The sequence below is a fragment of the Mauremys reevesii genome, linkage group 11 (genome assembly GCF_016161935.1).
Source record: "Mauremys reevesii isolate NIE-2019 linkage group 11, ASM1616193v1, whole genome shotgun sequence".
Classification (NCBI taxonomy): domain Eukaryota; kingdom Metazoa; phylum Chordata; order Testudines; family Geoemydidae; genus Mauremys; species Mauremys reevesii.
The window spans coordinates 57,313,119-57,340,634 of record NC_052633.1 but is presented as its reverse complement, the minus strand read 5'-3'; positions in this window follow the sequence as shown (position 1 = coordinate 57,340,634).

The following is a 27,516-nucleotide window of genomic DNA, read 5'->3' as shown; positions in this document are numbered from 1 at the left end:
TTAAAAACAAACAAACTCTTGAATAAAGACCAACAGCATGTGAACAATATGATATTAGATGAGTGCATATATATATTTTTTAAAAGTACTGGCTAATCAAGCCATTTACCTAATCATTTTATGTGGCTCAGGACAAAACAAACCTCCATCAATTAAATTACAAGGCATATCACAATTCACAACAGATGCTTTATTCAATTATTTAAATACACGACTCTCCTAGCACCAGTTTATGTCGCTGCTACACTTTAGGTGAAACCCTCTTAAATGAATATCAAAGGATGGACCTGTTGCAGCAATAGATTTACTGTTATAGATTTAAGAGGTCTCCACTGTATTCACATTACTTTATTACCATTTAGTACATTCTAATTAAAAATAAAAAGACTTTGCTGACTTCCCTTGTGCATTCTGAAGCAATATAACTCTGACAAGAAAGAGCAAGTGACAGATCAAAAGAAAATGTGATACTATAAATTACCTATTTCTCTGGACATATGGACTATTCATCAGATGCGTTGCTGAATACTAGTTAAGTTTCCTTGCTTTCAGACATGCTAATTCACCCAAGTCATTTTACATGCCAGGCAATACATTCCCATGGCAGTTATTCAGGGAATTACTTCTCCTTAAACTGAAGGACAAGATCCCCCAAACTATGCATGCCTGCTATGACTCAAGAGCACTCTGGAGTTTTCAGTTGCATTTTTATTCTCAGCCATCTTTCTAAGATGCCAGATCCAAAGCTCACTGACATACACAGAAAAACTCCTGTTAACTCCAGGAGCCTTGGGTCAGGCCCTAAGTAGGCAAGCTCCCTGCTACAGCATGGTTAAGATATACAGTAGGCCGAACTAGAACTAGAGGTGTTATGTGAACTGGCTTTTTCTCTCCTTCTTTGGAAATTCAGCTCTATTTGTGCTAAAGTGGAGCCTAAAACTCCCAAAGGAGATCAGAGCCCCATTGTGCTAGGCATTCTATAAGCCCCTAGAAAGAGAGAGTCCATGCCTAAGACATCTGAATAGGCAATTCAAAGGGTGAGAGAGGAAATGTTTTTGCTCAAGGTCACAGCAGAAGCCAGGAATAGATCCCAGATCTTCCAGGTCCCACACTTCTGCCCTATCTACTGGACCACACTGCCTCTTCAAAGAGCTGATCCTGCAAAGGGATGCACAAGGGCAGGCCCTTTGCATTGCTGTCAATGGAACTCCAGGCAGAGGTAAGTGTCAATGCTAGTAGATCCCTTTGAAGACTGGTGCACTAGTCTTTACGAACCTAGTGGGCTTGTATCCTCAAAGCAGTATCCAAGTTTGCTTTTCCTTCCTGTATTTCACAGCTACCTAGCAGGTTGTAGTTAAAATAAGAAATTGCATTTTTGTTTCTTACTGCACAAAGTTCCTGATTTAGCTAAACATGATTTCCCCAGTCTACTGTTTTCATTAAAAAAAAAAAAGCAAAAACAACAGGTTCTCATTAAACATTCAGTGCAACATGGCATCATTATTGTCATTGTTCACCACTGAAAATACTTCACTGTGATCCTTATTGTCTTTTTCTTGGCATTCATAAAAATGAGGGTCCAGTTTCCACTTGGTAGATCCAAGCAAAATCCAGCCAGGATCATCTTAGTCTTCCCTTCCAAACTGAATGTATGTAGCTTAGTGCACTCTAGCAATTCCTAGAGCTCCCCAGGCTGCTTCTTCTGGTTGCTGTTTTTCTGATTTAGACAAACAGGCAGTCTCTAGGGACAGAGTTTAATATTAGTTCACAATGGAAAACCTTTACAACTCTGTTCCACTTGTAACTACTAGGACCATCCTTTCACAGCACAAGCAGAGGTGTGGGGTATTGTTCTTTGCAATAGATTATCCTCTTTAATGGATGGTCTTTCCATAAGACTCGATTGCCTATAGTTTCCTTTTCCCTGGCTACAAGGAACTGCATAAGAACTTAAGACAAGAACTGTTTGGTGTTGAGCCCAGCTATGTTTAAAAGTTTCACCGGTAGCCTCAGCACATACAGAATGGCTGAAGTGACATTTTCTAAAAGCAAATAGCATGTCAGCAACCTGCTTGAACTGGAGTTCACTCATGACTTTGGTGGGGTTGTGAATTGGGCCAAAAAGACTCTGAAGGGATGGAACTCACTACTAAGAAGTCATAGGGGCCAAAACTTAGCCATATAAATACTTGCTCCATTTTTAAATAAATCCTGTTATCAAGCCTATCCAGAGTTATAATTAATGCCAACAAAATTTTTGGAAGGGACATTAAACCTTGAGCTTCAGGACTTACACCAATCTCTAATTACTAGAGATCAGGATGAGACCTATGAGAGGGACAAATTATCACACATCTGACTACTCCAGGGTTCTTTCTTTCCTCTGAAGCATCTGGTGCTCAGCACTGTCAAAGATGGGATGTTGGACAAAAATGACCTTGGCAATTCCTTTGTTCCTACATTAATAGAAAACAGTTTCTTTAGTGCTAAGAAAGGGAAGTTTCCCCTTCTTCACAATCTTTTATATTGCTCCAGATGTTTGGATTACAGTTTTCCCCAACCAGCATATGGAGACAGATTACTAAAAGTCAAGGTTAAGAGAATAAAACTTCCCTTTATAGAACAACTTTTACTAAGCAGGATTTCAAAATGCTTTACAAACTACAAGCCAAATTCAGCCACCACTTACAATTTTTTGCTCCCACTGAGCCATGCAGGCTTAGAATGTACATAAAGCACTTCACTTACCAATTAAAAGTATTGACCTTTGTGATGGAATGAGGCCACCTTTCTCCATATGCAAAACTGCTGCAGTAATTTAGGAGATATGAAGAATAATTTCTGCAGTTTTAACAGTAGGAATTTAGGTAGGCAGAATATAATTACCAATGCTGGAATTTGACTGTAGGCACCAGTGTTATCACTACTACTCAAGTGAAAAGCGCCATTGGTTCTGTAATAATGTGATGGAAGGAGCCACCAGATTGCTCTGTTATGGTCTTGCAAGTTCTTTTTCTTAAGGTGTGAGCATACTTTTAGTTTTATGATATTGTTGTTAGTGTTGTTAAGCAGTGGTCCTTTGAGAGAAGTTGTCAGATAAAGGAAAGGACAACTTCTCCACTGATTCTCTATATTTGAATGAGTTCTTGTGAGAGAGTACGCTCTCGGGGAACTAGATGTTCATGTATGGACTGAGATTTCTGTAGAAAGGAATTGCCTGCGTGCTGTTCATAACTGCCTCTGATCCCAGACTGGTGTATATGTTTTAAATAAAGCTAGTTACACACAGAACATACCCAGAGCCCCGCCCCATTGATTTCCCCGTCAAACCACCACACTCTCAGGGCCACTTCCTGCTCTCGTTTATCTTACTGGAGTTAATCTGAAAATTAGGTCAATTGCTTAGGTGCATAAATCTGAAAGTTGATGCTCACTTTTGAACATTTTGGCCAAAGAGAATGAGGAGGCTCATTCCTGTTGCACCCTTCCCCTCAAAAGGAAAATGTGCAGTGGATTTTTCTGGGGCTTGTTTTCTTATCTACTTATTTCATTGGAAGTAGATGCTGTAGACAGAGGTTGGCAACCTTCGGCACGCGGCTTATCGGGGTACTCCACTGGCAGGCCGTGAGACATTTTGTTTATATTGGCCGTCCATAGGCACGGCCCTCTGCTGCTCCCATGTGAACGTTTCTAGTTGCCAGGGAGCATACTCTCTCCCAATAACTGCTTCCAAATAGAAAGGATCAGTGCAGAGGTTGCCCTTTCCTTTATCTGACACAACTTTTCTCAAAGGACCATTGCTTCACCGTTCCCAGCCAATGGGACGTGAATTTGAGATGTCTTTTCAATGGCAACTATCTCAAAGTGCCAAGTAAAAATTATCTTATCATCCTGCACAGAGCTCATATAACTTGTAACAATTAACTACAACAAAGAGAGAGACTTCATTTTGTTATGGATGAACTTCTATGTATCTATGAGTACCTGTTTAAATACTAGTTCATGTTCACTGTAAATCATTTTTATGGAGGGTAACTGATTTATAGGAAGTGTTTGGGTTTTTTTTAATCTTCAAAGCAGACGATGATAGCTTGAAGTAACATATACTAACACTCTGATCATATTGATTTTTAGGGTGTGTGATATGGGTGAGCCCTCATACTGGTTATCACATTTTACTAATGTGTGTGAGTTTTTGACCATTTATAAATTTTAAGGGCTGGAGCCAATTAAATAACATGGCTCTGATCAAGCGAATCTCTTGAGCATATGCTCAATTTTAGGTATGCAAGTATTCCCACTGAATTCACTGGAATTACTCATGTACTTAAAGTTTAAGCATGTGCTTAAATGCTTTGCTGTCCTACAGCTTATGAGAATGACAAGAAACAAGACCAGATGAAAAATATAGGGCCAAAATAACCTTTGATGTAAATGGGCTCAGTTCAATGGAGTTCCAAACTCAGTGGTGAAAATGAGTCTACATTTGTAGCACTCTATAAATTTATGGTGCTATATGAGAGATTTCTAATAATATAAATAAAACAAAATCCCACAGCACACTACTGTGTACCAGTAGTTATCAAAACCAATTCATTTTTAGTGTCACACATAGTACATAGCCCCACAGCAAAAACTTTAAGTTCTTTTTTTTTTATGTATTTGAGTCTCTTAAAAAAAAAGTGTACATAATTTATCACTGCAGCCAGTTGGAAAAGATATTGCCTGGTTTAAAAAACAAACAAACCAGAAGTCAATGGGGATTTCTGAATCTCCCAAGCACCCGACAGCTTAATGAAAACTCTCTGAAAAATTTAAAATCAGAATTACTCTCCAATCACCCAGTTTGGCTGGGCAAATCATAAAAATGAGAGGAGAGATGTTTCAAATCATTACCGGGTTAATAAAAGTGTCATGAATATCATGCTTTTTCTCCTTATCAGATAATACAATGTCTTATTATCTAATGCATATTTGTTAGAAATGACCAAATTCAGTGCCAGCCATTAAGACTTCTATTTAAGAAGCATGCTGCAGAATCCTCAAATGAATGGAAAGAATTTTCTGTTAGCGAGCCACTATTAACATATCATCCAGATAGATTAACTGTCTGGTACCCATACGACTTGCTGGTGTCAGTGACACTATAAATATCTCTGAGGCAGTTACAAAGCCTCAAAAAATAATTAATGCCCATTGGTGTAACTTCCCTTTCAAATGAAATCTTAAAAACATTCAAAACAGTTGACAAAACTGAGCTTTTATGAAGGCATTTGCTATGGTCTATTTTTCTTCTATAATTTCTCTAGTTTGTAAGTCTTCTGGGCTGTTCATCTTCAGGGAGTTCTGCATTAGAGAAGGAATTAAAGGTTTTAGATTCCACATGAAGATTGTTAGATTGTAAGCAATAAACTAAAACCAAGCCCTTAAATAACCTAAATTATAAGGGTTTTCAACCTCACCTATTCTAGTGCTTCTTTTTATTACTAATTCTGGTGTTTCCACTATTTTGAGATATAACCAGAAAGGAAATAAATCCATTCCAGAATAAGTTTATTGGAAAAAATAATTTGAAAATGAAGTTGAAATGTTTATTCTTTTGCCAAGATGCATAATATCAGAAATTCTTATTGCAAAGGAACTAGTATATGTCTTCTTCGGTGGAGGGGGAATAATTTTTTTAAGTAATTCACAAATCACTTAATCTATACCATCAGATGGCCCCCTTTTCCCTAATCTTTCTTTTATTATAAGAAAACCCCCCAATCCCTTCAGACTGAGAGAAAAAAAGCTAAGAACCATTTTTTTTCAACTGCTGCACAGTGCTTTAAATAAGAGTTACTTATATTATTCACACAGGAAGCATTTTCACTCAGTCATCACCACTGGCAATTTTGCTGATTTAGAAAAGACATGATTGCTTTTGATGGATCAGTCTGAGGGGCGTGCCAAACCTTGTTCTGCTGTTAGGTTTTCGGCTTCAATTTCATATCCCAGAACATTATATGTCCTGTTTTCTAACAGGTCATAGTCAGTACTCTGCTCTTGAGATCATCAGTTTTCTAGATGCTAGTAAATGAAAGAATGAAGACACTGCTGTGTCAAAAATCATTGCTGGATTCTAGTGAGTTTCATTTACAAGAGAAAAGCAGCCAACAGAGTATTCCTAAGAGTTAACCTTCCTGCACACAGGCCTATGGAACAGAAAATGTCATCCAGGCCAAAGTTGGTAAAGATAATATCACAAAGACAAATGATCATGATGGAACACAGAAATGTTCACTACTAGGTCACTGGTTCAAATCCATCCAAAAGTTACTAAATTTAAAAAGGTTAAAGGATTTAAGTCACTGAGAACCTGAGACTTTAAGAGATTTCACTGCCATTTATCAAAGAAGGCTTAATGATACTGGCATTAACCTCAGGAACAAAAGGGCTTGTAAAAGGACAGAAGGAATAGAAGTAACCAAGCATGCAGTAAGTTACCCCTCCTAACAAGGCAACAAAAACAGAAGTTTGAACCAAGGGGGTTGGGGATAAGAAAACATAAGTGGGGAAAATTCTCATAATTAGTAGAAAGAATACCAGTATGTATCAATGTCACTTTTGGACCACATAAAGAATATTGACAGTATGAGTATGTCTTCACTGCAATTAGACACCCGCAGCTGGCCTGTGCCAGCTGATTTGGGCTCACAGGGCTCAGGCTAAGGAGTTGTTTAATTGCAATGTAGATGTTCAGGCTCAGGCTGGAGCCCAGGCTCTGGGACCATGAGAGATGGGAAGGTCCCAGAGCTCAGGATAAAGCCCAAGCATGAATGTTTACACCACAATTAAACAGACCCTTAGCCTGAGTCCTGTGAGCCCAAGCCAGCTGGCACTGGGCCAGCCTCAGATTTTTAATTTCAGTGTTAGACATACCTTAAGTAAATATCCTTTTAAAAGAAAGTAGAGTAATTGCTGGGCGAAAATCCATAATCATTATTGGTGATGAGGAAAAATGTTCCAGAAAAGGATCCAGCAACTGAAGAGACATCTGGAGTGGCAGCTAAAGAAACATGAACATGCTTTCCTTGATGCAAATGTGTTGAATGTTGTAAATGCACCTCACTAGAGCACACATCAATAGCCTCTCAGGAACACTTGCCAAAACATTTAAACCTCTGTGCCTGTTTAGGACCGAATGCATACGATGATAATGATAGCAGGGCATACAGAAGTATAGCCTAGGAAATAACAGCATTTTCAAAGGGAAGGGTTTGCAATGCCTCATGTGGGCAAACGAGTCATGCAGAGGTGACTGGGAACATGGTTTCGATGTCCCATGATGCAGTTTTCTCAAGCTCATAATTTTATCTGAATCCCATAATGTTTTTGTGACTCTTCAAACGCCCCACAAACTTTTGCATCTGCCATCTCTGTAAGAATCATAGCATCATAGAAGATTAGGGTTGGAAGAGACCTCAGGAGGTCATCTAGTCCAACCCTCTGTTCAAAGCAGGGCCAACGCCAACTAAATCATCCCAGCCAAGGCTTTGTCAAGCCAGGCCTTAAAAACTTTAAGGATGGAGATTCCACCACCTCTCTAGGTAACCCATTCCAGTGCTTCACCACCCTCCTACTGAAATAGTGTTTCCTAATATCCAACCCAGACCTCCCCCACTGCAACTTGAGACCATTGCTTCTTGTTCTGTCATCTGCCACCACTGAGAACAGCCGAGCTCCATCCTCTTTGGAACCCTCCTTCAGGTAGGTGAAGGCTGCTATCAAATCCCCTCTCACTCTTCTCTTCTGTAGACTAAATAACCCCAGTTCCCTCAGCCTCTCCTCATAAGTCATTTGCTCCAGCCCCCTAATCATTTTCATTGCCCTCCGTTGAACTCTCTCCAATTTGTCCACATCCCTTCTGTAGTGGGGGGACCAAAACTGGACACAATACTCCAGGTGTGTCTTCACCAGTGCCGAATAGAGGTGAATAGTCACTTCCCTTGATCTGCTGGCAATGATCCTACTTATACAGCCCAATATGCCATTGGCCTTCTTGGCAACAAGGGCACACTGCTGACGCATATCCAGCTTTTCATCCACTGCAATCCCCAGGTCCTTTTCTGCAGAACTGCTGCTTAGCCAGTTGGCCCCCAGCCAGGAGTGGTGCACGAGAGAAGAAAATGGCAGATGGGAGTGAGGCAGAGAGATGGAATGCAGAAAGCTGAAAGGCAGAAATGGCACGACAGAGAGATTAGGGGGAGGGGCAAATACAGCATGGAGGAGACCTGTACAGGGGGTGCAGAGGAGACAAGCCAGTAATGGGAAGGAGAAACAGATAGGGAAGTAGGGACTAGGACACAGAGTGTTAGTGGGAGGAGAGGCCAGAAATAACCGGCAGAGTTGGAAAACAAACAGAGGGTGGAAACCAAAAACATGGGAATAGAAATAGGGACACAGAGCTATGGAGGGAAGCACAGGGCATGAGATCTGAGAGAAGGCAAAAAGCAGTGGGCTGAATATTGGGGAGCCAAAACAAAAGTAGAGAGTTGGGAGCAAAAGGACACAGAACAGTGGAAAAGAGCTAGAATTAGGCCAGAAATCAGCACAGAGCTGCTGGTGGGTAGATACAGAGATGAGGAAATTTGAAGGGTGACTAGAGAATGCATGGTTTTCAAACTGTCAGTGATTGCACAAATTATATAATCACAAACATGCAAATTACCCTACATGGTTATGTAAATGCAATGCAAATTTGACCTCCAATATTTTGAGAGCTCAATATAGGCATATCTGAAAATAGTCTATCAACAATCTGGCATACAGATCTCCGCAGCAGGGATTCTCAACCTTTTTTCTTTCTGAGTCTCTTTACCCCCACTCCCCAACTATAAAATAACTCCACAGCCCAGCTGTACCACAACAACTGTTTTTCTGCATATAAAAGCCAGGGCCAGCATTAGGGGGTAGCAAGCAGGAAAACTGTCCTTGGCCCCACGCCACAGGGAGCCCCGCAAAGCTAAGTTGTACAGGCTTCAGCCCTACATGGCAGGGCTCGGGCTTCAGGTTTCTGCTCTGAGCCCCAGCAAATCTAATGCAAGCCCTGCTTAGTGGACCCCCAGTTGAGAACCGCTGCTCCACCTGACAGCCAAAGGGGTGAGATAGGAAAGAGAACTTAGGGGTGGGGTGTGTGATGGGTTGTACTGGCCCTTTAAGAAGGGGGGGGAAGAAGATCCTGTTCCCAGTGCTGACATGAAGAAAGGCTCAGAAAATGACTTGATAGAGGAAGCAGTCCCAGGGAATTAGAAGTTGGATGAAAGGACACTATTCCTTTATGGACCCATAATTAGGAGCCCTGTAGTGTAGGGTGTGGCAGGTTCCTTTCTCTTCCAGCCAACTGAGATGAACTTTCAGGAGGAGTGTACTATATAGACTGCCTTCTCCCACTGAACAATGGGAGACACTGAAGGAGAAGGAAGCCAGTGCCAGAGGCTTTGCTCCAGACAGAAAGGTCTGGGACTGGGGGCTTCAGGTGTAGCAGACTGGCGGAGGAAAAACTTTGGGTGTGGTATAAGAACAGAAGTAAGTATGAATGTAATGGGGTGTATTCACCCACTGGTGTCAGTAGATGAACTTGTTTGTCTGTTTGTTTTTTCTTTTAGCTTCCTTAAAGTTTACAGTATGGTCTGTTGGGGATTGTGTGTTTGGGAGTGGGGGCCAGAGGGCCTACTAATTGCTAGATGAGTGGGCGCTAGTGAGTAATCCCTGGCCACAAGGGGGCACTTGGGTAGCAACCATCCTGCTATAGGGTGTGAAGGATGAAGAGGGAATCAGTGAAAACAGAGGAGTTGCATTCAGGCAGACCTCCCCCAGGCCAAGAAACATCAGTTGGAAGAGGCTGATGTGGGGAGGCTGGAGTGCAAGTAATACTCGAACGTACAAGTGCTATACAAATGCAAGCCTCAAAGGATAATAGGACAAGCCTAACAATTGTATTATGAAGCCCTGATACTAGGTTAGTTTTAGAAGAATAACATTCACCAGAATGCACAAACAGCCCTCTACTTTTCACAGCTCTGTAGCACCCTAGCCCCCATTCTGTTTGAAAATGTGTCCCTAGAAAACATTACAATTGGGCACATGACTTGATCCTGCCACTGTACATAATTTTCAGTAATATATTATCCATTGAACCCACACTGAAAAATCACAATAATCGGTGCTATAAGTTTTTAGCACCTGTTGATAGTTTCACTGATTGTACTGTGGTGTAATGTTTAGGTTTCCAATACTGTAGGGGAAGGTTTCCATAAATATAAAATATATAAATTATCCATGCTGTTTTCTTTGCTTTTACTGAATTAAAATAATTCCAGTCATGTGGGTTTTTGCGATACATCTTTTTGTTAAAACAAGGGGGCCTTAAATTACTGACTATTTGGGAAGCGTGCCTTTAGTGGGAATTACATAGATAAATCCCTAGACATCACATAAAAATATATGCCCAAGCATCCATGAAAGCATATCCATTCAGCTAAGACTGAAAATTTATCCTTAGGTATTCCTGATGCGCCTTGGTATAGCAGCACATTAATTAGGCACACAGTGAATTCAGACTAAAACAACAGTTGATACTGTTTTTAAAAAAAAATACCAGTTGAAGATTCTCTCTTAAAATAACAAAGATGTGGCTTGATTTTCATTAGGTTTCCCACAACTTTGAAGGTGCAAACACCTGCACATGCACTTTTGAAGACCTAATACCTGTGCTTCTAAATAACAGCATCTACCAACAGGACTGCTCAAAAAGTATCTGTGCAGGTGCTTATGAAAACACAAAAGAAAGCTTGGTTTAGAGTGCCTTGAAAATATAATTCTATAGAAACCACCCAGTTATGAAAAACAGATTGACTCTCTGAATATCAAAATACATTTTTACTAATCAGATCCCCCTAAATTCACATAGATTCATGAGCTCTTTGTTTCCATCTGCTCCCCTTACTTTAACACAAGTGTGTATACTCTTTTGATTCTGATATAGTTCTTACAGAAAACAGTGGGAGCCTTTCCACTGACTTTGGTGGAGTTGGATCAGGACCGTCCCTATTTTGATTTTTTTATTCATAATATGAACATTTGGAATTGACTCCTGAAGAGAAATTTGAAGTTTCTGATTGTAATTTTTTGTAGCTTATAAAATCTCATTGTGCCCGTGAAATCTCACTCAGGTACACCAGATGTAGTTTTACTGTCATGGTGGGCTTCCTCTTTCAGTAAAATCCATATGCGTGGTGATTAATTGACTTACTGCAGACATCTCTTGAACTGTATGTTTTAGCTCAATTTGCAGCAGTTTCTGCTGTCACCACATAGTAGACATAGATACCCTGGAACTTTTGAAAAAAAGAAAAGCCTCCTAATTTACTGCCAGCAGATGTTTTGTTCTCAGACTCCCACAGTGTTGTTCAACTCCAATATTCTATTCTCCATACATATAACACCCCTTGTCTATGGCAGCAGGTGTTCCATGCATTCAGGGATGGCAGAACAGCAGTTTCCATCTCTGCCTTCAGCTTTCTCCTAACGCTTTCTCCTAACTCTTCTCTTACAATTTCCTTATCCTGCAGATAATTATTTATTTTAAACTATTTCCTCTTTTCTGTCTTTTTTTTCATCTGTTTTCAACTATTGTAAAGGTGTTAAGATTGATTACATTCTCTCCATTTCTTCTTAGCCACCATTTGTCACTGTTGTGGGAAAACATCAAAATGAAGGCTACCGCTATTAAATAGGAAACAATATAAATTCCATGCAATCTGTCCTTGTATAAGGAAAAAAGGAACCTTTTCCCCATGCCCAGATTTGATTTCCCCACATAAATCCACACTTGCTCATCCTCCACCAACACCTCATTTCACACGTGCTAAAAACTTAGTGAAATGTCTAAGTCTGCAAGAAAACTGGTGTATCAAACATTTAAGAAACTATTGCATTTTATCTAGTGAAAGAAACTGTGGTTAGCTCTCTGATAGCAAGTCTCATTGACATGCAATTCATACAAGTTCAATTATGCCTCTGATAAAAACAATTAGAACTAGAACTTAAAAGTACAGATTAAAAGGTTTGAAAACTTGGAGAAAGTGATTTTTAAAAAAATATTAAAAGTAAATGACTTTTTAATTCTATGTATTCATCAATTTGTAAGTTAATGAAATTAATGAAGCAAGAAATGAAATGGAAATACCAGAAGTTGGAACTCCTGTACTTAGTTTACTTGCCATAAGCCTGTTACCACCAATTAAAACTAGATATAATAAATAGCCTCATTAGAGTGTATTTCTATTAGATATACCCCACATAATTTACAAAGATCTTACATATCTGCCTGAAGGAGCACTTGTTGACCAGCATGAGCCTGAACACACACTATAATTGTGCTTGGAATGAGTCTGAAAAATATAGGATTTCTGTTAAGGGCTTTTTTTTTCCTGCAGACAATATCTGCTCAGATTTCTGTATCAACATTACATTCTAATGAATCTCTTGAAGTTGAAAGATACAATATAAAGACAGTGGGGGCAAAATAGAAATTTCCAGAAAAAAATGTACTTGAGGTTTTTTCTTCCTGGAGAGAAATAGGTCTAACTTCTTACTCCCGGATGTAGGCTCCAAAGTCCCATTTTTAGGTGTCACTGCGATCCAAGAAACTCCCAGTCAGCTGCTGACTAACCCTGTAGGCACCTAAATTTACTCAACACTTAAGTTATTCCAGTACAAGCTCATACGTGCCTCACTCTAGGCGTTTGGTACCTATGCCCCAGAGCGATCCTACTTTGATAGGGTAACAAGCCTTGTGGATGGGAAGAAGTAGTAGATGTGATATACCTCAACTTTAGTATGGTTTTTGACACTGTCTCACATGACCTTCTCATAAACAAACTAGAGAAATATAGCCCAGATGAACCTACTGTAAGGTGGACGCACAACTGACTGGAAAACTGGACTCTCAGAGTAGTTATCGATGGTTTAGGTTAGACATTAGGAAAAACATCCTAAGTATAGGGGTAGTTAAGCCCTGGAACAAATTACCTAGGGAGGTTGTGGAATCTCCATCATTGGAGTTTTTAAAGAAAAGGTTACAGAATCATTTGTCAAGGATGGTCTAGATCAGGGGTCGGCAACCTTTCAGAAATGGTGTGCCAAATCTTCAGTTATTCACTCTAATTTAAGGTTTCACGTGCCAGTAATACATTTTAACATTTTTAGAAGGTCTCTTTCTATAAGTCTATAATATATAACTAAACTATTGTTTTATGTAAAGTAAATAAGGCCTTTAAAATGTTTAAGAAGCTTCATTTAAAATTAAATTAAAATGCAGAGTCCCCCGGACTGGTGTCCAGGACCCAGGCAGTGTGAGTGCCACTGAAAATCAGCTCGCGTGCCACCTTCGGCACCCGTGCCATAGGTTGCCTATCCCTGGTCTAGATAATACTTAGTCCTGCCTCAGTGCTGGGGACTGGACTAGATGACCTATTGAGGTCCCTCCCAGTCCTACATTTCTATGATTTTGTGTCCACAAGAAAGTGAATAGAGTCCTAACACACTTTATGTAGGTCATTAAATAGTCATCAAATAGTACCACTACTAAACTAGGGCTTCATCTGATCACTTACAGGTGAAGAATTCTGCATCAACATGAATTCTCTAAGCAATTCAATCCCTCAGAGGCACTTACAAAACAGGATTTTGTCTGAAATAAGTAAAAGATCCACATACACAGGTCATATGTGAAATAGAGCTCAAGTTCAGGTTCTTTATCTTCTCTAACAAATGTTCTGCTCGTTGAAGGCTTCAAGAATTTATTCAAATGCCAGATCTAAATCTTTTCAGGACAGTTTATTGTTTCCTCTGATTCTGCTTTGGCAGAGGCAAGTATGTTTCACTGTTATCAGAATCCTCTTTTGTTTTCTGCTTAATCCCAGACACAGTAGCTGAGAGGGGAAAAAAAACAGATACTGCAGTCCACAAAATCTCAGATGTCTTCTCTGCCCCTTCCAATATCCTTGCTTTACCTCTCAAATTGTCAGCACTGATGCCCTGCAATTGTGAATCATTTCAGTCCCAGATGCTTCCATTGTGTTATTCTGAAAGTACTTTCTATCACATCACCATTTCGGTTCTGAAATCCTCCACTTGAATACATGGGTAGTGTCTCCCTCACTAGACTTTTGGGGTATATCAAAATATGCATGTTATAAATCTCTACTCTTCAGCTTGCTAATATGGTTAGAAAGCAACTTATTTTTCTGAAAGGCTAGATAATTCAGCATTACTCTTGGAATCACTACCTAATATATCAAGACATTCCAGCCCAGGGTCATTGCTGTGAATGTAGAATTTCAGATTACTCACCCTGACAACCAAGGAATCAAACTTTTAAATCTAGGATTGCTATCATAGACTACAGTTGGGATTTATGACTGAGGGTTTTTTTCTAATCTGTGCATATCAATGAATCATAACTGGTTCTTCTGAGAGAAGCTGAACTCTGCTACTGAGAGCTTCCTACTAAAAAAAACAGCTGGCTGGATTGTGAGTCACTTTTTACATTTTACAAAAGTTTTGCTGAGCCACTTCACTGTTACTCTTAGGTATTATCTAAACTATGGGCTGGATTACCCTAGATTCTGATGGCATAATCCAGGGCATAGGACCCCGAGGGTATAGCTGCATATTGCACCCACAACCCCCTCCTCTCGATGAAACCCATAGCCAGTTAGCACAGCCCCAAGAGTGGCCACTGAATACTGGGGAAGAGGGGTTGCAAAGGTGGCAAGGGCATGCTCTGGTTCAGCACATTTCGTAGGCAGTTTCAGCTGGAAACTCCCATACAAGCCCTCTACTGCAACTCAATGTGTCCTCCCCAATAGAGCCTGTAAGGTAAGAGAGCAGAGCAAACCCTCTCTCTCTTAGTCTGGGGGTGGCCTCCCACTCATGGCCAGTAGTCTCAGCTATCACAAACATAGGTTCTTATACTGCCCTTATCACTTTTTGCCTTCCAGTAATGCATTAAGCCACATGACTAATGTCTGTCGTGTGTGGTTTGTTCTTTCACTCATTCACTCCCTAGAGGGAGAATTGTGTAGGGGTTTTTTGGAGGTGGGGGATAAACAGACACCCTACTCTGTGCTTATGTCGAGTAAGGCCAGGTTGAAGCAGTGCGCCTTCACCTTGCAACAGAAGGTGCTATGTTCCTTTAGGAATTTGTTCCACAGTCCTGGGCTAGCCTCTCAAGAAAGTTGTGTCTCAGACATAGATAAGCTTTACCCTTACTGAAGAAAGTTCTACTGTGTGTGAGAAGAGCAATTGTTAATCATAGTTCTCATCCCAGAGCTTCATGTGATCTTTTAGTTATCCTGGGCCCAGGCCATTGAACACCATGAAGATGTTGAACTTGACTCTAATTTGCATGTAATCCACTGCACCTCATTGCATCAATGTTGGGGGGAGAATTGAACTTCATCTGTGTACCAGATACAATAATATTAACAGCCCCCCATTTCCAACTAAAGTGTAATACAAGTTTGTTGGGCATCTCTAGAACAACGGGGATGGAGTAGGCTAGTGAATTTGGCCCCATATTTTCTCTTTTATTATACAATCTATATACTTTCTGAACATGTGCTCTGAACATTTACATGCATATGGCACATTTAGCATGGAAATGAGCGGGATAGATAGGAATCTTTTCTCTTCATTTCTAAATCGCTTCAAGAAGAGCAATTTTTTGGAAGGCTGAATTGTAACATAATGGTGTCATTGGTTCTAAGGCCTCTCCTGATGCATCCTAGGATCATATTTGCCTTTTGTCACAGCTGCATCACATTGGTGGCTCATAGTCATCCTGTGACCAACCTATACCTAGCTCTCTTTGGATACTCTTGTTTCTACTACACCACAGGAAATGCACAGGGAATTGAACAGAAAAACAGTCTGTGCTACATTTGTCATCTGTCCAGCACCCTAATATTTCTAGGCCTGAAACCCTAAAAACCAAATGGTTTTGAATCTATTTAAAAAAATCACTATTTTAGTGAAAAAGTCTGGTTTTCAAATACAGCTGAAAAAAAACCAAAAAACTTCTTTACATAAATAAATCCATTAATGACTTCTCCAAGTCTAATTTGGTCAACATTTTACAGTTCAGCTTTAATTTGTTAAAAAGTATTACCTCTTTTTAAGAATTAAAATAAGTGGTTCCATAAAGAAAATTAAAACAGAATTAACATTGATAGTCAAAAATAACTCCCATGATTATGTAAGTTCACATTTAAACATTCAGAAATAAGTTATAAAAATAGTTTTAAAATGTCATGAAAAGCTCCTAACAAGTTTTATTTTAGGAATTCTTGCTCATATCTATGGATTGTCTAGCATCAGCAACAGCTTCAGGTACTCGAACAGTCATATCGTTCATAAATTTCTTCAAGCAGATCTGGCAGCCCAAACGAGATGTTTCTGTCAGTCCATAGGCTAGGTCCAGCATGTCCATTTCCTCATCAGTAATTGCATCTAATTTCTCATATATGTGGTCTTCAAAGATTAAGTAGCAAGTGGAGCAGGCCAATGTTCCTTCACATGCACCAAATCCATCTATATCTAGATTCTTATCAACAACAACATCTAGCAGCGAGGTCTCTCTCCTCCTCTGTTGCTTCCAACTGATGATGCTCCAGCTTGTAGCAGAAATTCTTAGACCCCAAGTGTATGACCTACTATGTACTATCGGATTTCCTCCCCTTTCTAACTCTAGTCTTCAAGGTCATCCAAATCTTCCTGTCTAATGTTTCAATCCTCCTCTGTATTGATGATGCCTCCCAACTGTGTAGTATTAACACACTCCAACATTTTGTGCCAAGGGCGTTAATAAAAAATATTAAATAAGATAGGCCCCAAACCTGATCCTGGAGGAACTCCATTAATATCCTCCCTCCAGTCTGTTAATTTACCTTTCAGCACAAGCTATTGCCTTCTCTCTTTAAGCCAGTTCCTTATCCACTTCATAATTCTTGTACTGATCCCCATCTTCCCTAATTTAGCTAATAAAGCATTTGACATACAACCACATGGGAAATTAAGTCCAACTATGTTTGATCTACTGCACTTCCCTTGTCTAAAAACCCTGTTAATTTAAGAAGGAAATCAGGAGAGTCTAGCATGACCTACCCTTGATAAACTCATGTTGTATTATATCCCCTTTACTATTTACCTCAAAGAATGTAATTATTCTTTCCTTCATAATTTGTTCTAAAGCCTTGCATACTACTAATATCAGACTAATAGCTCTGTAATTGCCCAGATCACCTTTTCCCCTTCTTTAAATCTAGGTATGACATTAGCTATTTTCTAGTCATGTGGTACTGTACCCAAATAGATACATATATTAAAAATCCTTGCTAGGGACCTCACAATCTCATATGCTAGTTTTTTCAGTATTCTGGGATGGAAATTATCCAGTTGCCCCAATATGAGCGTATTAAGCTCTTTAAGTTTTTCTTCCACCTCGGATGTGGTAATTTCCATTTCTAAACACTCATTTTGACCAGCTGTGCTGCCACAATGCACATGTTCCATATTATCATCTGCATTGAAAACAGAGGCAAAATATCGATTTAGTTTTTGAGCCATACTGGGTTATCTTTAATCTCCTTCCCATCCACACTGCATAGCTGCCAAACCTCATCCTTCCTTATTCTCTTTGTATTTATATAATTAAAAAAACCTCTTATCATTTATTTTAATTTCTTGGAAAGAGCTAATTCAGCTTGACTTTTAACAATTCTCACCTCATTCGTACATTTTCTAACCTCTATGTCTAATATTGTAACTTTCTTTGTTGATCAGCCCCTTTTTCCTTTCTCTATGGGCTCTCTGTTTACTCTGAATAACCTTCCCTACAAGTTTTTTCCCCTTGCTTAGGGTGCAAATTTCAAAGAGTTTTTTGCATAATTGATCTGAAGAAATTCTGAGCCTCCTCCACATTTAAACCCTTGAATTCTTAAATCCTGTTAAAATCTTTAACTAGTTCCCTTAATTTCCAAAGGCCTGCCCTTTGGAAATAAAAAAAAAAATCATAGTTGATTATCTGGTTTTAATTATCCTTCCAATTAATTTATCAGTGCATGATCACTCGATCCAAGGTTATTTCCTATGAACAGCTCTTCTCTTATGTCCTCACTACTTACTAAAGCCCAAGTCTAAAATTGCATTACCTCACCGCAATTTGAGGAAGAAAATTATCATCTATCATATCCAGGAATAACAGAGCCCTATCCGTATTCGTCGCATTTATTCTCCAATCTATATCTGGAAAATTAGTCTTCCATTATAACACAATTCCCAAAAGTATTTATCTCTCTAATAATATTAAAGAGATCTCTATCCATATCTGAGTTGACCTTGGGGGTCTATAGCAGACCCCTACCACTCTCCTAGACTGCAAGTCTGGCTGTTTATCTGTACTTCAGATCTACCCAGAGAAATATATACAATCTGCAGCCATTTTGATCATTCAGCAAAATGCCTATAGTACTCTCAAAAAAACTGCAGGGAAGAAACTAATAGACATGGGAGAATGTGTTAGAGTACATTTGATCCAATAGAACTGAAGCAATCAAAGTTTCCTGTTATGGGAAAGAAGCATCTTTAGATATTCCAAAACACTGGCACTAAAATGAGATATGGTTCATCCATAAATCATTATAGTGGTATGTGTGGAAACAATGGATAATAACCCAGCGATAACTACCTCAGGTGAATAGTTTTAGAATAGGGAAGTGGTCTAGTGAATATTTATTTTCAGAAATGGTGGTTAATGGGAAGAACGTCTTTAAGCCTGGGATTTGTAGAGGGAGATCCAAGAGAAGAAGAAAGATTTTATAGGAGACTACAGAGACTGGCCATTGAAAAATGAGAGAGAGAAAGAGTGTAAAGTGAGGTTGTAGAAAACAGAAAGACAAAAAAGAGGAAAATTCCTCAAAGCTCACTGGAGGATTGAGAAGAGGAGAAAGGTAAAGAAATGAAGGAAGCAAACGTGGGAAAGGGTGGGGGGTAGATGGAAAGAGCTTGCAAAGAAGAGGAATAGACAGATGAGAAAGAGGTCATCAAATGCATAGGAGAGAGAGATCTGGATCTTTAGTAGCTTCTGTTGAAGAGAAATAAATAATCTGAACAAGAAGTAGAAGTACTTGATATAATAAAGAGCCTTATTTAGAAAAATAATTTATGTTGAATTTGGTTATATCCTGAAATACTGGAAACTAGCTGTACTTCTTATTGCTCTAGATACTTCCTTCACCATTTTGGGAATAATTTCTTCTGCATCTATTTTTATAACGTTGGTTATTGCCGTAGGTGCTCCAGGCCCGGAGCGCCCATGGAGTTGGCGCCTGTGACAATACCTATTGTGAATGCCAACTCGGCATTTCAAATATTTGCAGCTCGGCGTTTCCACCGAGTAGTAATCTTTTTATATGACTTATGCACATTAATTCTCTTTCGCTGTAAACTTTCTTCCCTTTGGCGGAAAAATGGCTTGAGAGGATGTTAGGTGAGTAAACACATTTAGCTCTAGGTCTAGGTCAGGCAGCGACTGGAGGCAACAATAACAGTGGCAGTAAATTATTTCTAGCACAGTATGTCATGTATCCCACACAAGTAGCTGGCAAATATATCCGTTCCTTGGGCTTCAAGAAGTCTGGGCTCTGCTCTGTAAAAGTGGAAAGAGAAGCTTGCATTACATAGCTTATCCAGTTTAAAAGGTCCTCATTACAAATATTTCCTTCTTTAGGAGTCCTTTCCCCAGATAAATAACCTTATTAACAATAAGTCGAGGCCATAGGTTTTATTTCTGCAGGTATTTATTTTTCTGTGATTTTTTTCATCCTTTCTGGTTTGTTCTCTTTCTGTGATGGCATGTGATCTTGGGGAACTCTCTTTGCATGAGATTTGAGAGCTGTCTCTCTTGGAGTATTGTATCTCACATTGTACTGCTGTACCAACCCTCAGACCTTCGCTTGTTAAGCTATTCTATCCATGTTTCCTAATTTAAAAATTACTTCCAACATCTGTTCTGAATTTGTTCATCCCTACTGTCTGTTCTTTACACATTATACCATCCTTTGTGCTTGACTGAACATATTACCTTGTGCTGACATTCTTTATAACAGTTAAAATCATAACTACAGTATTGATATAAATTACTTCTCAATTGATATATTTACCCCCTTCTTTAAATAAACCACATTTACAAGTTTTTAACCCTGTTCTTGCTATTTTCAATCCTAAATGAAGGAGACCAGATGGACAGGATTTGTACACAAAATGCCCTGTAAATTATTCCTGGGGGAATTCTGCACCACTGCGTGCATGCAGAATTTGTGTCACTCCGATTTCTTTGCTTCCCCACAAAAAAAATTACTTTTGATGGGGGAAGCAAAGAGAAGCCTCAAGAGTAGTCACGCATCCCTCCCCAACAGTATGGGCACGTCATTTCAGGTGCCCAGAGCAGCACATGGAGAGGTAAATCTTTGGTGGGGGGGAGGATGCCCCAGCCGGTGGCTCCTACCTTATGCTGGGCTCAGTTACTAGTCCTAGATGGACTGATGGCAGGAGAGAACAGGACTTGCTCTTCCCCCACAAGAAGCAGCTGGGGCCAGTTCAGACCCACTCCTAGAAACTTCCCCCAGCTTCAGGAAGCTCCACACACAGACCCCACCTGCTTCCTGCCTCCATCGGTCCTCAGCTGTGGGAGGAGGGGTCACTGTTTGTCCACCCAACCCTATGCGTCTGGAACCCCAATACCCAGACCCCCCTGCTGAGCCTCAACCCCTGCAAATGGAGCCTCCCTGCACCTGGTCCCCCTCGTCAAGCCCCGGTCCCCCGCACCCACCCCCCTGCATCCTGACCCTTGCTGAGCCCTCCCTTGCATCCAGAACCGCCCCCTTGCATCCAGACCAACCCCCCACTGAGTCCCCCACACTCAAACCACCACCCCGACAAACCCCAACTCCTGCACCCAGACCTCTACCCCACTGAGCCCCACTCCTGCAATACCTGGGCCTCCCGATGAGCCCCCACACACCCAGATTCCCCCTACTGAGACCCATCTTCCACCCATCCAGAACCCCCTGCTGAGCCCCAACCCCCGTTACCTGGACCCCACCTGCAGAGTCCCTTCCCCTATACCCACAACCCCCTAATGAGCTCCCGTGCATTTAGATCCCCCCCCAACACCCAGACCCCCCCACTGAGCCACTCACACCCAGATAGCCCCACACAGAACACTCTCACTCCATGCCTGGATCCCCCCACACTAAGCCCCTCCACATTTGGATCCTGCTGGGCTGAGCCTACTTGCCCCATACCTGGATTGGGTGCCAGGACTGGGTGTACATGTGAGACTGTTCCTCTTGCTTGCTATCTTGGTGCACCTGGCATGGAGGGACAGGGACCTGGGGTTTCAGTGCACACTAGCAGGTCAGGCACAAACTGACCTGTGCAGACCCTGCTAGTGCATTCATGTACTCCCATTTGAAACAGACTAAGGGACTTTTAGTGCACACTAGGAGTGTCCATGTGGGCCAGTTGGAGTGCAACATGCTTGTTGTGCTCACTAGAATTTACACCTCTCTGATACGGATTAAGGCACTGAGTAGAGAAGCCCTTAGACACACTGCTCCCTTTCAAGCCAAACCCAGACTTCCTCCTAGTCTTGTTTACATGACCAGCAACTATCCCCTTCAGAAATGTATTCCTGTTGTTTAACATTACTCTCCAATAGGGCTTTGTCATTGCATTGGATTTCATTTCAGTCTAGCCCCTTCCCTCATTTCATAGGCTTTGTTGACGCTGGTAACAATGGGATCTGTAATTCAGCACCAGCATGGCTTCTCTAGTAGTATCGATGATGGAAACTATTGCATAGACAGGTCTCAGGAGTTTTTAACCACCATGTTTTCTAATCCTGGTCCTTGGAGGCTTGCTTTTTTTTTTTTTTTTTTAAACTAGGCTAAAAGGGAGATGGTGATCGGCCTATTTTATGATCCATTTTTTTTATGGCTAGATTACTAGGTATCATTTCACTCTTTCCCCCTACTTTTTTCTTGAATAAATACAGTTCTTTTTAACAACATATATTTATTCTCACATTTGTTATTAAGATGAGATTTCAAACCATACCATGGCTGACATATCTGTCCTTGAGAAAAAATCCTCTATAAGCAGCTCATAAAATATATTTTTTCCAAAGACAACCATTTTTTGTGTGCTTTGCTTTATAAATAGATCCTGGGCATAATTAAAATCTGAGTTTTTAAGCAAAGACTTATAGCGAATATTTTATAAAGAACAAGGCCTTAAGAAGTAAAACACATCACACATATTCTTCAAACCACAGTATAAGAGAATAGTAAATGACTAAAAGCAAGATGCAGTCTTAATGTAATAGCTATGAGTCTGTATACAAATATTAAAACACATAAAACTTTATCGCCAATGTCTTTTTACTTTTTTAAGTTACAACATACATATGAAAAGAGAATTTGTCCTTGTCTTATTGAAAAATCATGCCCAGAAGGTTATTGTTCTGGATTATAAATTTTGTTTTATTTAATAAAACAATCAGAAATGAAAACATGAGCTACCACAAGCATAATGATTAAGAATATATGATAGCGTGCATCTCTTAAAACTCATTAAAAGTTAAATTAGGCTAGAAATAACTGGAATAATATGAAGTGTGATTGCAGCACTATTTATATTAATAATGAATTCAGATAAAACTGAGGTGGTATTGGTAGGTCTGGGAAAGCAACCAGATAAATTGAGGACTATATCTCCTCATCAATTGAGCATGTGTGTCAGCCATTTGTGGCAGTGGGTACACCTCCCTTAGTTACAGTCACACCTTCGATTGCAGTGCAGACGTACCTTTAAGTCATTCCAGAAACTGAAACTAGGGCAGAATGCAGCAGCTCACTTACTGAGTCATGTTTATTAGAAAGGACACTGGCTGCCTGGTTTCCAAGTGGCAATTAAGATGTTCATTTTCATTTATAAAGACCTTTATGGCTTGTACTTGTTTGTTTGAGAGAATGCCTCTCAGCTAGTGCGTACTGACACAATTGTGATTGGTGGAGGTGTTCAAACCGAAGCCTCTTCCAATTTCAAAGATATGGGTGTTCCATAAGAGGACCTCAGCACACTACCCTAGGTCCCAAATTGCTTGAGTGTGTTGACCTATTTGTTTGAGGCTTTGGAGAGGCAGGGGCTTGTTGTTAAGTGGCATTGGGTCATTTGTTTGGGGCTCTGTTTTGTTTCAGGTTGCCAGTGAGGTTAGCTACAGCGTGGCTAGAAACTGGAATCCCCATTCCACAGGAAATCCTAAAATTTCAAACAAAAACTTTGTTCCAAATAGAAAAAAAAATGAAATGTATAATTTTCTCCTGGAATGGAAATTCCGAAATTTTCTTTTAATAAAGTTGAAACAATGTGTCATTTTGTCCTTTATTGAATGTTTCTGAGGCTCCTCTTGCTGCCTGGAGCCCTGACAGCCTGCCAAGCAGTAATCTGGTCAACCTGTATGTAGAGCCTGGAAGCTCTGGCTCCAAGAGACTGTACCTAAAAGGTCAGGCTGGGAGCCAGGGAGTACAGATTGCCAAGTCTGGAATCTCTAGGAGTCCATGCTCCCCAGCCCCACACTAGCCAGAGTGCCAGCTAGGCAAGTTGGGAGCAGGCAAACAGGTTTCTGATGGAATCCTTCTTTTAAAATATTTTTGCATTTTATTTCAATACTGTCACTTCTGCAAAAGAAAATTTAAACTAATAAATGTATTTTTTAATTTGTATTGATTTTATTTTATTTGCACAGTGCATAATTAACCTGTGGAACTCATTGCCACAAGAGAACAGAGATGCTCGGAGTTAAATAAGGGTTAGACATTCATATGGACAATGAGTGTCATGCTGTCTGGTATGACTCATGACCACAGGGCAGACTGTCAAAAACTGGTAGTATGCTCTGTAATTAGATTTCACCAACCCGGTGACAAACTCCTGGATCACTATGACAGTCTTATGTGGGAGTCGCAGACAGTCCTCTTAGACTCTCCAGTCTATCTTGCCACCCCATCAAGCTAGACTTAGTGATAAATGGTTACTTACACCAAAAATCACAAACTATTTAGGTTGCTTCCAGGCCCAAGAGACCAGTCACTTACACCAGATCAACTGGTAGCCTAGATCTTACACCAAAAACAATGCCTGGAGCCAGGGCCGGCTCCAGACCCCAGTGCGCCAAGCGTGCGCTTGGGGCGGCGTCCCAGCGGGAGGGCGTCAGGCGGCTCCGGCAGACCTCCTGCAGGCATGCCTGCGGAAGGTCCGCTGGTCCCGCGGCGCTGGTGGACCTCCCACAGACATGCCTGCGGAGGGGCCGCTGGTCCCACGGCTCCGGTGGAGCATCCGCAGGCATGCCTGCGGAGGGTCCAGTGGAGCCGTGGGACCAGTGGACCCTCCACAGGCATGTCTGCGAGAGGTCCACCGACGACCGGCAGAGCCCCCCCCGCGGCGTGCCGCCCTGCTTGGGGCGGCGGAAATCCTAGAGCCGCCCCTGCCTGGAGCCAATTCTGTAATAAACTGCCTCAAGGTTTATTAACTAGGAAAAATAAATGTCAGTTATTTACAAATTAAAGCAAGCAAACATATACACACAAATGTGTTACCATCTATGATTCCTAAAGATGACAGAGATGTGATAATCTGTCAATTGAAAATTCCTTTCAGGATAGATCCAGAGATAACCCCTTAGGATCTCTGCCTTAATTTAATGTCTCTGGCCCTTTGAGACTTCAAACAGCAAAGAGATGAAATATCTTTATGTCAACTGTTTTTATTTCCCTCTTCCAACATTCAAAGGGACGGGATGAGATCTTCTGCATGTACTTCTCCATGGGTGGATAGGGCAATTAACAAAGGTTTTGTCTTATAACGGCCCACCTAATTTTTGATAGGGGGAGATGGGAATGATTTTGATGGGGGAGAGGGGAATGATTCCTGTGCCCAGATTTACAAGTTCAGAGCAAACATTTTCAAAGTTATAAAGCAAAATTTACATATTTCCTTGTAGCATGGAATGCAGACATTGCAAGTGAGATTAATGCATGGAGCAATTTACAGAGTCTAAACACTAAGACTAAAACTAATACCTGTTTTGAACAAAACTAACAAATCGGTGAGCTGGTTTGCTTTCCAGCTATGAGTTTGTCTGTTCTTAGGTAATGCCTACAGCCTTGGCCAGAGCTGGCACTTGGGTTGCCAGTATCACAACAAGAACAGGCACTGTTACGTTAGCTAGGATGGAAAATGTAAGGGATATGAACCCTTGTGCCTGTGGTCATAAGCCACCATTATGTGAGATTGGAAGAAATTTCCCTTATGGGCAGGTTATTCCACAGTTGTTCGCTATGGAGATTTTTGCACCTTCCTCCGAAGCAGCTGGGACTGCCCGAGTGTTGGCCATAGGAGACTGGACTGGATGGACCACTGGCTTGATGTGTGCCGGTGCCCGTGTTCCAAGAAATAAAACCAAAAAAGCCCAGAACCATTTAGTTAAGGCCTCTTACTCCTTTCTGTCATTGTTCACTTATTCTGCCTACTTTGTCTGCAGGCTCCATTAAAGGATATTAACAAAGCAGAGCTCTGAAGGCAGACAAGGAATTTAATGATCTTTTGTTTAAAAGCACTATGTGTTTCTTTTAACATCCAACAATAGAGTGAAGAGCATCCATATTTCAAATGAATCTTTGATAAAGATGAACAAGAGGGAAGAAAAAAGTAAGATAGCGAAATACTGCAGATATACTGTTTTTACTACATGTTTTTATCTTGCCAAAATATTTATTTCTCAGTGTACGGGGTAAATGAAAACAGGTGATGTGGCTGTCACTTTTATGTTAGACATCATTTTGCATCCAGCTATGGCCCTGAGGAAGTTTTATTTATTTATTTGTTTGTTTGTTTTTGACAAGATGATCCATTTACAAAAAGGACAAGATGTTTCCACTGACTCTTTGAATTAAAATGCAAGCTAGAAATAAAATCATACATTGCATGCATCAGGGATATTGCTTTCCTTTGGGCTTAGTTTATAACTCCTAAATGCTTTCTTGCAAAAATGACACAATTATTTTGATCAGCTGAAGATAATTGATATGGAGCTGACTTATTTAAGAGGAATAGAGCCAACACACTTACGTAGCCAAATACTCATCCCTCTGCACAAAGTCTGAGTAAACAGATCTTGTAGAGGGGACCTATGTGGAGGTTGTATGTGCATTAGTGTTGGAATCCGCCTCCTCACCCCCACATTAGGGAATAGGATTCCCATGAAGCCTTCCAGGGGGTAGTGCTGGTCCTGGTCCCTGCTGTGTACTTGGGGAGTTTGATCACTAGATTCATATAGTTCATAGACCCACTGGCCATGCCTCCAGCCTTCTCTAAATAGGGGCTGAATCAACAATGCTCCAGAGATAACTGCAGTATTGCACTGGTACACACAGATACAAGCATGTTTGTATGGTGTCTCCCGTGCCCATACAATGGACGTGGAACAGGTCTGTCATGTTTCAGACACTGTGTTTTGGTGACTGGGGTAGAGGGACAGTAATTAGCATATAGGAAATGAACAAGGTATGCGATATAGAACTTAAATATTCAGTTAAACATTTCAATTCCTAAATTTTTAATTTTACTTATTTAAAAAAAATCGTTTCATAACTGCACCATTTTCCAGCTTTCAGAGATCTCAAAAGGTTTAAGGAGTCCTTTCCAATTCAAAACATCTTATAAAAAGATTTAATCTCCCACATACATATCTTTATTTTTAAGAATATAAAGTTTCAGTGAAATCCTTGGATATTTTTCCTTCCTTCCTCATTCACATATATTAAATCAGAGTTCTGATTTATGCTGTAACATCTCTTTACTTTTTTCAGGTTTTTTTCTGTCATCAACACCATTAGATACTTTAAATATGACATAATTAGTCTTTTACTGCATAACCTTTAAATAAATTAAAAAGAGGATTGGATAAAAAACAGACATTTAAAGTATTAAAGCTAGAACAAAGAAAACAATTTTAGATGTTTGGCTGGAGTTCACTTTTACTCAGTCTCTGGCTGGAAAGAAAATAGAAATCATTTGGCACCTTTGCAAGAAGTAATGATGATTTACACATGGACTATCATTATCACTGTTTCAGGAAACCATCACACACTCTTCCAGGTGATTAAAACAAGTCTGTAGTTTTACGTGGGTACTTGAAACAAAAGCAATATAATTGTTCAGTCATTTTGGTGCCAGATTTCCCTCACATTTTTTTCCCATTCCCCAGCCCAATCCTGAAACTCTTATTCACAGGAGGTGGGGTTGGGGAGTCAATGGGAGTAGGATTTCAGTCTTGCAGTCAATGGGAGT